Source organism: Strix aluco, chromosome 7 (genome assembly GCF_031877795.1).
Source record: "Strix aluco isolate bStrAlu1 chromosome 7, bStrAlu1.hap1, whole genome shotgun sequence".
Lineage (NCBI taxonomy): Eukaryota > Metazoa > Chordata > Aves > Strigiformes > Strigidae > Strix > Strix aluco.
The window spans coordinates 18,698,604-18,711,698 of NC_133937.1; the positions used below are offsets into that span (position 1 = coordinate 18,698,604).

The 13,095-nt window shown below is 41.7% G+C and overlaps 1 protein-coding gene across 6 annotated transcripts in view; it reads left to right on the top strand.

The window, feature by feature from the left end:
• The first annotated feature begins 3,938 nt into the window (after window positions 1-3,938).
• Window positions 3,939-13,095, top strand: part of SORBS1 (sorbin and SH3 domain containing 1) — a 173,487-nt gene continuing 164,330 nt past the window's right edge. For 5 of the 6 annotated variants that reach the window (XM_074830699.1, XM_074830712.1, XM_074830696.1 and 2 more), the window contains exon 1: window positions 3,939-4,031. The gene's annotated coding sequence lies outside the window, so the exon portion shown is untranslated. The remainder of the gene's footprint in view (window positions 4,032-13,095) is intronic. The other variant, XM_074830701.1, reaches the window with a different exon arrangement.

Consider the following 13,095-nt stretch of genomic DNA (forward strand, 5'->3'; position numbering starts at 1 on the left):
TTTTACAAGGTGGGGTAGTTCACCTTCGAAGCGCACTTTTGCTCACACTATGGCTATAGAAATGGCAGGGTTTGGGATCAGTGGTGTCACAGATTTTATTTTTAAAATGTCTTTATTTTACAACTAAAAAGATGGTGTTGCTTTACTGCTGTGAAAAGTTTATCTGGGTTTGAGTCAAGCAGGGATTTTTCTTCCTCTCACATCAGCATGCTGCTAGCAAGCTCTGTCCCATCCAGTTTCTGTGCCACCTCACCCAGGGGATCCCCATTCCAGCCCTAAATGGCAGCAGTGGGCCTGTTCATGGTGAAGACCTAATGTGTGCCGCCTCTGACATACCCTAGAGGCAGAATCTGGTAATTTCATGGTTAATGTGGTAAACTGTTGTCATCATGAAAGATGATCACAGAAGTCCCACAAACTTAGGGAGTTCAAGTTAGGAGTATTTGTGCCTATATATTTATTAAATATGAACATTTGTCATTAAGAATCTACCAAGTTACATGGTTTGTGGGAGCACAGTAAAATTTCAAGGGAGATATCACAGTTCCTGGAACCAGCATGTGGACTCAAATGCTAGCTGTCTAGTGAAGGGTCACTTTTTCTTTTCAAACTCATAGTTCAAAATTTCAGTGAAAGGGGGGGAAAGCAAATCTGCGGTGTAGCCAAAGTCTTTGTAGTAAGAAGGAGTCTGATATATTTTTCAGTGCTTTTTGTGTTGCCCCGTAATCTGTTTATCTCTGTTTCTCATACCAGTTACATTTATCTTGTTTCAATGAGGATATTTAGATTAGCATTAAAATTCCAAAGCACCTGGGCAATGTCTTAGGCTTGTAAGTGTGGTGCAGTCTTTGTATTTGCACAGAGGACAAACCCTTTAAAGAGAGGGATGCCTGTCAATTGATATTACTGTGAAGACTATTAGGCAGTTGTTCTTATAGGCCTCTACCTGAAGTATTGGCAGTGTTAGTTTCCTCCTTGTACTTGTCCTCGAGAGACAGCATTCACAAGAAAAATAGAGTTCAGTCCTTGCTCTCTGAGGCAGTTTGCTGAGGATGCAATCGCAGTGGGGAATATTCATTCATTCAGCCTGAGCTGCCTCTGCATCGGATTCAAACTAGTAACGTTGTGATAAAAGATTTGCTCCCTCTGGTAACATAGCTCCTCGCAGGAAGGGCTGAGTTCACTTCCTAATGAACCAGTTGGCCCTGCTACATACTTGTGTTCAGGGTCTCATGTTCATGTGTCATCTTAGACTGTTATGTTACAAGCTTGGCTGCTAGTAACATAACAGTCAATTACATGCCTTTTTTTAATACAGCAGGGGCACAAGCAGGAAGGCAGGCTTCCAGCTTTTGAGCAGAGCAGGAAGATGGGGCATTTCAGGAGACAAGTGTTTGCTATTTACAAAACGTTTAGCAGATGGGCATCTGTAAAGTCACCTGCTGACAGCACTAAGGTACAAAGCCCTCTCCTGTTACAGAGGAGAGTATGGTTGATGTGGTTTTTATCTGTATGAGCTAAATGGTGCAGGCTTGGTTTTTGGGCATTTTTTGAAAGATATCTGGTCTTATTTAGGTGGATGTTCAGAAAAGCTCAACAGGTTTTGAAAATTGGGTCATGTATGTAAGTACGCTTTCACTTAAAATCATAGTTTCTTGCCTGCTGCTGTCAGTGGGACTAGTTTGGTGGCCAATGCTAAGCTTAAATCGTAACAGACCTGATTCCTGTGCAGGTCTGTTATGCAGAAAAGACCTTAATTCTGCATTCCCTGAGATCCCATCAACTCATTTGTAGTGCTGCATAGGGTCCATAAGCAACTGTATAATCTTTCTAAGGGTAGCAGGAGTGGTACTTTAACAGTGCAGATAAAAAATATGGCCCAGGACTTCTTGCGCTGAGAGGTGCTAATGCGGTAGAAGGGCAGAGCCAGCTTTGCTTTGTGCTGCTGGTGGATCTGCCTGATCGATGAACCTGTCCTGCTAAGTGCCTGTCTGCCTTCCCCTGGAACAGAATAGCTATTCTAGATTGGCAGATTGACATTCCTGGGACCAGGGATGAACTAGAGAATCCCCAGTCTACTTAAATTAAAGGTACTTGAGCTGATCCTTAGAAGCACTGTTTCAAGAGCAGAGACAGGCAGACAACCCTTACAGACCCTGAACAGGTCAGGAGAGATCAAGGCTACGATGATTAACTGGCTGTTTACCTACATTGATCCTGGGCTCTGCCTCTCTTGCATGGAGATGTATATACACACTTGCACATGTATTGCACTTCAGTAAGTCTCTAAATTGAAAGTGAGTGTTTCAGCTATTAGGTCAACCCCAGGCCTTGCTTTCAGTTATTCTCACAGACTGCTATTCTTATGATGCAGGGAGTCTTTTGTTTTGGAGGGGTGGGAATATCAGTGAATAAAATCTCAACCTTTTTTTTCTTCTTGATAATATTCAGCTTGGGTAATATAAGGTTTTGTGCCTAAGCGGGTTCAATGGTTTTGGCATGATGCCACAAATTTTATCACCCTTCTCTCTGTTGGATGAGAGAGAAACACAGGTGTGGCAAGAGCAGTTGCCACACCATTTATTTTCTGCCCAAGCTGGATTTCAGATTTGAGATTTCCCGGCTGTCCATTCTGCTCTGAGATGATGGTCACGTTCCTCTGTCCATTCTGCTCTGAGATGACAGTCACGTTCCTCTCTCCTGGGGATGGCAAGAAACAGAGGGTTGCTCGGGATCATCGCTGCAAACTTCCGGTCCCCATCTGGAAGGCAGTTAGCCTGCCTTTTGTATGTATTCATCTCTGAAATGAAGGAGGTTTTTCCAGCTGCCCTCGAGAGATTAGTGTGCTTTTAGAGGGAGCAAAGTTTGGTGCTAAACTTCCTTTGCATCTTCTGGCAATTGTAGCCAAAATATGTTTGCTCTTTTCTCCAACTAATTTACAGATTGATATCTAATTAATTTCTTTTGGCAGTTGGTTCGAATTACTTGGTGGTATTTTTGATTTGTGCGTAGTATTCAAGTAAGATTCTTATGGCTGTCAGTATATTAAAGACAAAAGAACTTTGAAGGTGAAAAAGAAAGAAAATAGAACTGTAACCGCTAACATGGGATGTCACGACAGCCTGAGAAGGATGAAATTCCCTCTGTGTCCACCATCTTTCCTCCTTACACGAAGGTGACAGAGTCAGGCCTGACGTGGGTTGGTACCTTTATGTGTTTTGTGCATATGCTCTTGAGTATGGACTGGCTTTGCCTTGCTTTCGCAGAGCACCTAAGCTGATCCAGGAGTAGCACCCTAAGTATTAATGAAACCAAAATGGTAATATTCATCCCATGCAATGCAGGGTAAATGAGACAGGGATTTGTTAGGGATTTCCCTTCTCCTCTATTTGGTCTTTTTTTCCAGATGAAGCATTTGGTGATTATCCGTCAGCCATCTCTGCCCCCTTCCTTCATCTCTTCCTCTGTATTTTTCTGTGATTTGTATTATATATGATCAATACAACGATGGCTGCATTGAAAATCCCTTCGTTTACCGCTTGCTAAGCCTCGTGCCTACCCGCACCGATGAAGGGCTTTCCCAGCCCTCACCCCTCAGCAAATTTCACCACACCGGGAGCCAAGAGCGACCGACACACGCAACAGGTCGGGCGAGGGGCCGCCGCGTCCCCCCGCCCCGGGGCTGCCGGCCGGGCGGCCACCGCTCCGCTCACGCCTTCCTCAGGGTTGGGTTCGGTTCATTGTCCCCGATCGGGCAGCGCAGGCCCTTCTTCCTCCTTTTTTTCGGTTGCGCCGGTGCAGAACGCTCGCTCCGTGCCGGCGCCGAGCGGGTGGGTCCTTCCCGCGCCGCGGGCGGGCGGGGGGCGGTGCCCGGGGGCGGCCGTTGCCCGCCGGGGGGCGGTGGCTGCGGGGCCGGGGCCGGGGCCGGGGCCGGAGCCGGAGCCGGAGCCGGGGCCGGGGCCAGGGCCGGGGCGAGCGGGGCTGCGGCGTCCCGGCCGGGCGGGCGCGGAGGCTGCCGCTGCCGCTCCCAGGTAAGCTCGTCTGCGCGTTTAACTTTTCCGAGCAGCTGGGGCTTTCGCAGCTGCGGCGGCTGGTCATTCCCCCCCGCCTCTGTGATGAAAATCGCCTTGGCTCCATTTTATTCTTGAGATTATTTATACCCATAAGGACTAGGTGTTCTTTAAAGGGCCATTATGCCGTGGGACATTAGTGCCTGCCTCTCCCTCTATTTGTTTCTAATATCTGGAGATGGGGTCGGTGTTAACACCACAATTTTTGCAAGCCTTTATTCGAGCCTTGTTATTTGCAGGTAAAATAGACTGCAAGGTGCAGAGAAGTAGATTTGGGAATGAGTTTCTCGTGCTTGTAAATAGAAGTGTTATTTTTCTGTCAGTGGGAAGGGGGAGCAGAATACAGCATTGCTTTTAGAAAGAGAGGGAATGCACACAGGCATTTTCTGTGTGTCTTTGGACTCAGCAAACTGACTGAATCTGGTATGGGGAGTCTGTATCTCCTTATCCCAAGAGAGCTAAACCCAGGATGTATGCATTACAGTTGTTCATTCATCAGCGGCTGCAGATAATGCAATTACCAAGTCAGCGGCGCATGGATGCTGCCCTGCATGTGACATATTGAGAATACTGTACTTTAGGAAGGCAACACTTGCTGTAGTTTGGGTAAAACAGAAGCTGGGAATGGCAGGGTATGAAACCGTTGTGTCTTTAAGGGGAGAAGAGGCTACTGGTTAGTCTCACTGTCGTTTCTGAGGATTTGTATTTTGTGTGCTTCTCTGCAGAGGTGTAAATACCTTTTGCAATCTATTCATAAGAAATTCAGGAGCGAAAAATAATTGGCAGCAGCTTCAGGTATCACCAGTGCCTGATAAATGGTAGATGGTTTAGATGCCTGAGGATTCACGGTAGTTTTAATTAAATCCTATCACAGAAAGGGCTTCATTTAGGTCTCAGTTTTTTATTTACAGATCAGATTCTGCAGTCCTGGTATGGCTACCTCTTTCCTAAGGTGTCTTGGAAATGAAGGAAAAAAAAAAATCACCAGCGTGATTACCATGGACACCTATCCCTTATTTATTTATTAGGCTATTAGGGTAATGAAGAAAAGCCATGCCTGCCCTGCTGTGCAGATCTCATTTCAGCAAAACTGCCTGTGCTCCTGCTGTTACCCATGTTTGATTTTTAACCAGTAAGTGCCCTGTGCTTGTGTCAGTGCCATGGTTGCTACACCTCCATGTATGGGTATTCATCATAGCCCCAAAATCAAGGGGATCAGAGTGGAGCCCAGATGATTGTTAGTGGGATTTGTTCTATGCAGAATGTGTTCTTCACTCTTCTACCAAAGATCAGTGTTTGCTTGCTTGTAGTTGCTGCTTCTTTATTCTGCCTGGTACTGCTGTTACTGCTGCGGTTCTGGGGCAATATTTGGTACATTTGTATTTCATTTTTATGGATTATGCTACTGAAAGATTGTACTCTCTTGTATTTGTTACTACCATGTCATAAAAAGAAACAGTATCTGTCCCAGACAGTTTCTCTACCCAGAAGGTATGGGAAGGCAAGGGGAGGTTTAGCACGCTCAAGGTTACTAGCAGGTTAGTACCTTTTGACTTCTAAAGGCTGGACCATGTTGGTTCTGCTGCATGTCTACACCTACAGAAAATATGTATGTGTTATGTTAGTGTCCCTAATGACTCCCATTTCTTTTACACTCCCCTTCCCTTGTTTGGTAAGTATACTTACTATCTTTAAATAGGAGTAGTTATTTTTAAAGATAAACCTGTTCTATAAAGCCAATATTGATTGATAATACCATAAAAATATAGAAGTAGTGATATATTTAGGCAGTCAAAACACAGCAAGTGTGCCTTTTTTGGAATACATCAGATTTTTTAATAAACAGAAACACACACATACACACAAGCTCATGCCTAAGCTGTCTACAGGAAGAAAGAAACAGTGCCCAGTAAATTTCACGTGCCCAGAAGGCTAACCTGAAAGTCAGGAAGGTAAGAATTGTGTGCTCCATGTGAATATTATTTGCAGCTTCCTTTTTCTTCAATACATAAGTGATTCAGAAAGTACAAATGTAAGGATTCCTCCAAAGGAAGGTCATGTGATAAACAGGTCTCTTCTTGTGTTTTCTGTTTGTAGGGGAGGGAAAATATTTGGAGTGGAGGGGGAAAGGATTGCTCAGAGAAACTTCGAAGCACTCTGCAAATGTTGAATTACGAGTTTACTGTTTCTGCAAAGGTTGAATGTGGAGAAAAACAGAAATGTTAAACCTTTGTGCAAATTACATGTCATATTTTTAAGAATATGCTCTGTGTATGTGTACTTAGGCTCATGCATGTGTGCACAGACACTCGGGGTCACTATTAAGAGATGGCTGCAGATGTTGGTTACAGAATTTATTTATTCTGATGTGTTACCATATACAATGTGCTAATTAATTGATGAAACTACTACAGAATACTTTGTCTCAATGGTATCCTGCAGCAGAGAGCTACACTGGTTAATTATCTGTTCCTCTATGTTTCTTCAGTATTTTTTCAGTTTTCTGGTCATTAACTTCACTAAATGCCTCTTTGGTCTGTTATAGAACAGGGCAGGTGGGGATACCAAAGCAGTGTTGTTGATGTTTTTGTTTGTTTTGAGTGAAGACTATAGTATATATCTCTTAAAATGGATAAACAGTTGTGTTTTCTCTCTTTGCTCAGTCCTTTGCAAGGACCCAGTGAGGTTCTGTTGGTCTGATCCTGAAGTCTTCAATCCCTTCCATAATCCCATTAACTTCTGTGGAGCTATATATGTGAAGGAACATTATGGAATTAGGTTGTACAATGTGTGTTGTTTGTGGTGCAAGTGTTAAGACAAGGTCAGCACTTTCATTGCTTAGTGTAACTTGTATCAGAGCAGAGGCTACCTATAGGATCGTGGAAACTATGCCTTTAAAAGTGGACAAGAAGTTTTCAGCAGATAAGCATTTTTTTGATTTTTTTTTTTTTTTTTTTTTTTTGGTGAGATTTTTGCATTGGATTTATTCAGCATTGGAAAATGCACTGGCAGCATGGGTAATGTTCAGTGTTCTTTGAAAATTGTTTTTAATTCTGGCCTTTGAAGTTCTCAGCCATGGGTAGGTTGTTTTATTCTTTGCTCTTATTGTGTAAAAGAATATGCTAGGGCTTTTACTTGCTGCTCAAGATTTCTAAAGTAGGAGCCTAACAAAAGCCTGTGTTTTCAATAATGCTGGGTACCCAGATGCTTCCCTTCACTTTTTCCTTTTTCTTGGGTGATTGGTGCTTAATCTGTATATCTAAATAGGGATTTATGAACGTGACCTTCAAGTTCAGTATGATTTCAGCCTCTGTTCCTGTGCAAACTATACTGTGACCCTTCTACATGCCACAATATAAGCAGGTTTTGGACTGACTTGGTATTTGGATCAGTTAGAGGAGAGGTTTGGGAAGTGATGGTGTCATGTCTTCACACTCAGTTTAGACTTATCCAAGCATGGCAGTAAAGGCAAATGTGCTACTGGAGGTGTCTTTTGAAGAAGGTGTCATACTGATGCCATGCATGCTCGGGTTCTCCAGCACTCTGCAGTTCTTTTTGCATGAAAATTGATCCATGCCAAACTGCAGCTGGGATAGTGATGGTTGGCCACTCTGTAATAACTCTCCTAACTAGTTATAGTTATGCCTTATTCTTGTTGTTGCATGTGGTTGCTGAGTGTTGCTAAAACAGACACTAAATGCCATCCCAGACAGAAATCCTATTTAAATACTAGAAGGAGTAATACCTTTGTATATACCTTCTCATGATCTCACTAAGATACCATGAAGCATGATTTTGGATTCCTGCATCATAGATGCTGTTCGTTGGAATGTGTATAGAGAAACAAATGGTATTCGATGAGAATAATTAGGTAGAAAAACTGGTTTGTGATGTGCTTCTCAGATCAGACACTTTATATCTGAATTAGGGTGTGTGAATGCCTGTATGTCAGTTGGTGTTTTATTCTCTCTCTCTCTTCCTTTGCTTTTACACTTGTCTAATGTGTATAATGTAAACCTGGGTGTCTGGGTTTCCTACCCATTCACAGTAAGAGGAGATCATCTGGATTGATTTTTAGGCAAGTTTGTTCCATATTCTGTGTGAAGTCTCTGTAGCAGTAAAATTATAGTGTAGCACTAAATCTGTTTCTTATCTACAGATGCCAGCATAGGCAGGCATCTCTGCCATCACTTTACAGCTGAAGGAAATGAGATGTGGAGAGGTAAAGCAATTTCTACAAGAAATTATCTTTTATATCCATAGCCAATCTTGTAACAGTTTATTGATGTTTGCCCTCTTCATAAACAATAAGACTTTGAAGTGTGTGGCCTTATCTTAGAAAGCAAACTGTTGCTAAAATTATTCTTTGTTAGGAAGACTTCTGAAATAATTCCACTTCCTCGTATCCTGAGAACTAAGAGACTATTATTCAGCACTGTAATGGCTGGGGGTTTTCAATGCCTCCATCAAAATGGGAAAACAGGAAACAGTACCATGCATGAAAATGTAGTTTGCCTACAGGTTTGATTTATAGCTATTCTGGTCTTTCAAAGAATCAGTTATTTACATAATATGAATGAAATACACCCCAAGGCCAGAAGGCTATTCTGGTTTTGAATAAACACTGCAACACTCATTCATATAAGGAGCAGAAATTATGTTTTTCCTAGAGGAGAATGAACATAATTAGGATGAAGAATTATTCCATTTTTCTCTGTTTCTATGTCTGTATTGATCCTAACATTTAAAGGTCAAAAGTAGCGGTTGGTTGCTCAGTTATTATTATGAGTTTTGTGAGTTTCAGCCCACTTTCCAGTGCCTGCAGCATTGCCATTACAAGAGATACCAGTGGTGCCCTTACAGGAAGGCCAAGCCCAATGTTCCTCACAGTCAAATGCCTTTTATAATCATAGGCATGGTTCTTCTGAGTCAGGCAGGGTCACTCATGTGAGGCCCTAAGAGTGAAAGGCCAGATTTAGGGACTGTGCACTTGGAATTTTGCCCAGCTATGTCAACAGCAGTGATGACATGTAAGGTGGTGTTAGCCCTCACTTAGCTCAAGCCCACAATTTAGAAGACCTAAGAAAACACAATGAGTTCTGCATTGGAACAGAATCTTATTTGATATAATGTGGAATTATAGCTGTCATTATCTCAAAAATATTCACATCAATTAATTTGAGAGTTCATATAGCATTTATGGTAGATAATAATATATTTACAAAACTGTCCCAGTCTAGGTGAATTTATATATATGTATCCATTTATCACTGGTGTTATTTAAGCAAGGGATAGTACTAGATTGTACTAGGTCTGTTTCCTACTATCCATGTCCTTTGTTGCGGTGTGCTCTGTCTGAGTTCTCTAAATACTCTGGAAAACTATTTGCAAGCAGTTGTTCAAATAAGGCATGTCTTTGCAATGGTGGTACTTGTAACTCCCTTTTATTGGCTAATTTTGTAGAATTTTATGGAATAAAGTGTTAGTTTTACAAAGGGTTATTTTTCTGAAAACTTGGGTGAAATTTATTTGCACATGAAGTGTCTCTGATCCTCATGGAAAGCCATTCTTGTGTTTTGGGGATAAGCCAGTCACGAAATGTAAGCTGTACCGAGAGAGTAGCCAGTCATGCAGCACTGAGCTTCACAAACACTTGGTGGATATTGAAGTGAGCTTGGCAGTCTTTTGCTAAACTCCAAGTTGAGATTTGTATGGTCATGATAGGAGACAGCCGAGCCAGTGCTTCGTGGGGGGGAAAAGCCAAGAAGACTAATGTGATCTGTTCAGTGTCTACACTGGGCCTTGGAGGATGACCCAGGTCCTAGATGCCAGATAATGTACCAGCACCTGGGGTCTGACATCATACTGTCCCTAGCAAAGAGTCTGAGTTGAGTGTGATTTCAGGGTGCCTAAAAACGCTACAAGTCCTTGCATCAGGTAATGTGAGACTGTGGGGTATTTTCAAATGATTCCTACCTCATCTTGCCCACATGAAATCATTACTGCAAGGGTAGACGGCGTGACTAGAGGCTGTGCCATGTCGGGTTTCCTCACAGTGCTGGCTGTGTCTTAAGCTTTTCTCTGGGAATACCAGCAGAGTCACTGAACACCCATCCTCAGGTTCTTTCCAGGAAGTGAATGGATTCACTGCTCTAAACAACTATGAGTATACAACCTCTGTCTCCAGAAGTCTTAGAGAAGATCTTTGTGTTAATTACAGTGAAGTCCCCTCCATCATGTAGTGTGAGAGATACTGCTCGTAGTATTCTGTGTATCATCTTAGAGTTACCAGTCAAGTCTTACGTCGCAAAGAAAATTGTGTTGAATTACTGCTTAGCACCCTGTACCAGTATAACATGTGTCTTGAGAAGAAATCTTCTCAGAAACCTGTTGGGCACCAGTCTGCAAAGTTGGGAAAGAATACATCACATATACAAACATGTTGGGTGACAGTTAAAAGCTATATATGCCCCAGAGTTACAGCTTCAGGAAAAAATTATTAGGTATCGCAGTTTCTCCTGATACAGTGTGACATTTGAAGGGCTAGAAATAGCACTCTGATAACATGTTTTAATAGGTTACTAGATACTTAGTTTTGTTTCTTCTCTTGAAAGGTCTGGCTGTACTGTCAGTACAGCTAGACTGGAAGCTCTTAGGCTGATTAATTATTAAAAGAACCCACTAAATATTTTACACCTTTTTATTTTTTATCTTTTTATCTTATCTATTGATTCTTCTAAGAGTTTACAACAGCAGAGGAACAACTAATCACGATATATGCTAAGAACTTATATGGCTTCCTATAAAAGATTAAAAAAGAAAAAAGACTGTAAATATTTGTTTTCCCACTCTTGTCTTTGCTTCAGTTTCTTCTCACTTTCTCTACAGTACTTCTCTGAATCTGTTTTGTTGGGTAACCAAATATATATATTTTTTTTGAGATTTGTTGTACAGTTATGTGTCCAACAACTTTGTGTTCCCCTTATGCAAGATGTTATATGAATGTGGAATCAATGCAAATCCGTGTCGCAGAAAGTTCACTTTCTGGAAGGTGAGATGTGCCAAGCAAGGGTAGCATAATGTGGTAAGACTAGAGTAGACACGTGTTCATGAAGAATACACAGTTTGTGTCCTGCCTTGCCATATTATTAGGCAGCATCTCTTAGCATATCTGTGAGTTAGGAGTCTTTACCGCCAACTATAGAGATATACAAAAAAATCAAAGAATCAGAGACCCCAAACCTGGAAAACACGTTTCCTCAGGCACTGAAGACACTTGGATATGAATTTAGCATGTTGAGCTTGTCAACAAAATACTTGTATGGTCTTTGCTATTTTAATGTCTAGATGTTTCAAAGACCTGTACAAATTGTGTTGTGGTTCTCCTAAAAGTGGTGCTTAGTTACACATATGGCAGTGCTATAATGCAAACAATGTATAATTGTTCTCGACCTTTTTTTGCAGCAGGTTGTATTTTATTGCTTGGATTCAAACAGCACTGGCACCAACTAAGATCGAAGTTCTCATAACAATAGGCCTTGTGTAAATACACCGGAGACAGCATTGACCCGGCACGCTGTTGGGCTAAGTGAGAAGGCTGGGAGTGGGAGGACTAGGGGGACGACAGAGAGGCAATGGGTCATAGTGCTGTTGACATGGACTCTTGCGTGAGGAATAAGATGGGGCCTGGTGCGCTGCCACCTTTTCCTTCCCTTGGCTTTGTAGCTTGGCTTTGGTCTGTGATCTGGCATCACTGGACAGTTTGCGTATTTGGTAGAGAGTCCTCTCCTGCCTCAGATAGGTATGAGACAAAGCTATCTGTAGAAAACCCACAGACTTTCTAACCTCGCTTTCATAGCAGTCTGCATAGTTTTTTGGGTTGTCTTCTGTGAAGACTTTCATAAATAATACACTGCTCATTCAATCATGAGATACATTATCTGTAGAAAAAATGCCTGAAAGTACTTAAAAAGAAAAGAAACTTAACATCTTCAGAGAGATGGCTATCTTACTGACTGTAAGACTGATACTCATGATATAACAGATATTCAAGCCTGGGTATACTTATTAACAGTAAGTTTTTAATAAAAGTGTTCTTAAAATATATGTAATTTATCACTTCAGTTTGATAGGTGGTCTCTGGAACACTGTTCTAAAAACAGTATCAATATTTTAATCACAAGGCTGTGCTTGTTTTCTTAAAAATTATTTATATTTAGAAAAATGAAACAAAGCCCCTGAAGACTGTTTCCTCTTACAATTCCTGGGTCACTGTGTCCCATTGTATAACAGATGGATATGAATGGGGCACATGACTGGCCATCAGTGTTTGTTCTTATGATGCTAAATGAGTGATTATTAGACTTAAATCATGTTGCTCATGTTTTATTTCTAATTAGATAAGAAATGTGATGCAGATATCTTTACATGATGGTTGTGATCTATAAAAATGCTAGTTTGTATCATGGTGCTAAAACCAAACTCTTCAGAAAAAGGGTTTATCAAGCAAGTAAATTAGCTGGAGATTCTTGGGTTAGAAGCTATGGAGGGACAGAAGGGAATCCTGTTATTTAGATCTGAAGGGTGGAAAGTGGGATAGACTTAGCAGTCACACATTCCACATAAAATAATTCTGTTCAGTACAGGAAATGAATGAGGCAGAGGTGTTCCTTTTCCCTGCAGCTGGCTTTAACTTGTGGCACTCCTGCCAGTAAGTCTTGTTCCTCAATTTATGTTATTTTGTATGGCTGTTTCTCTTTGGGTGGAATTTTGATTAAAAAGAACCCAAGTCTCTTGTTTTGCAATCAGATTGCTTACAGGAATAGAAGCACCTCAACATTTCCCCTTGTCTCCTCCATCTCCTCCCATGGAGGGAGGGGTTGTTAATGTCCTAATGTGTGCATTGGTAAGGTTGGGACATGGCCTATGGAGAATCTCCTGCTATGTTATGAGGCCTCATTAAAGAGAGGACAACCACCCTTTGCCATCTCACAGTCTTCACTTTTGTACTTTCTTGCTGTCTTGC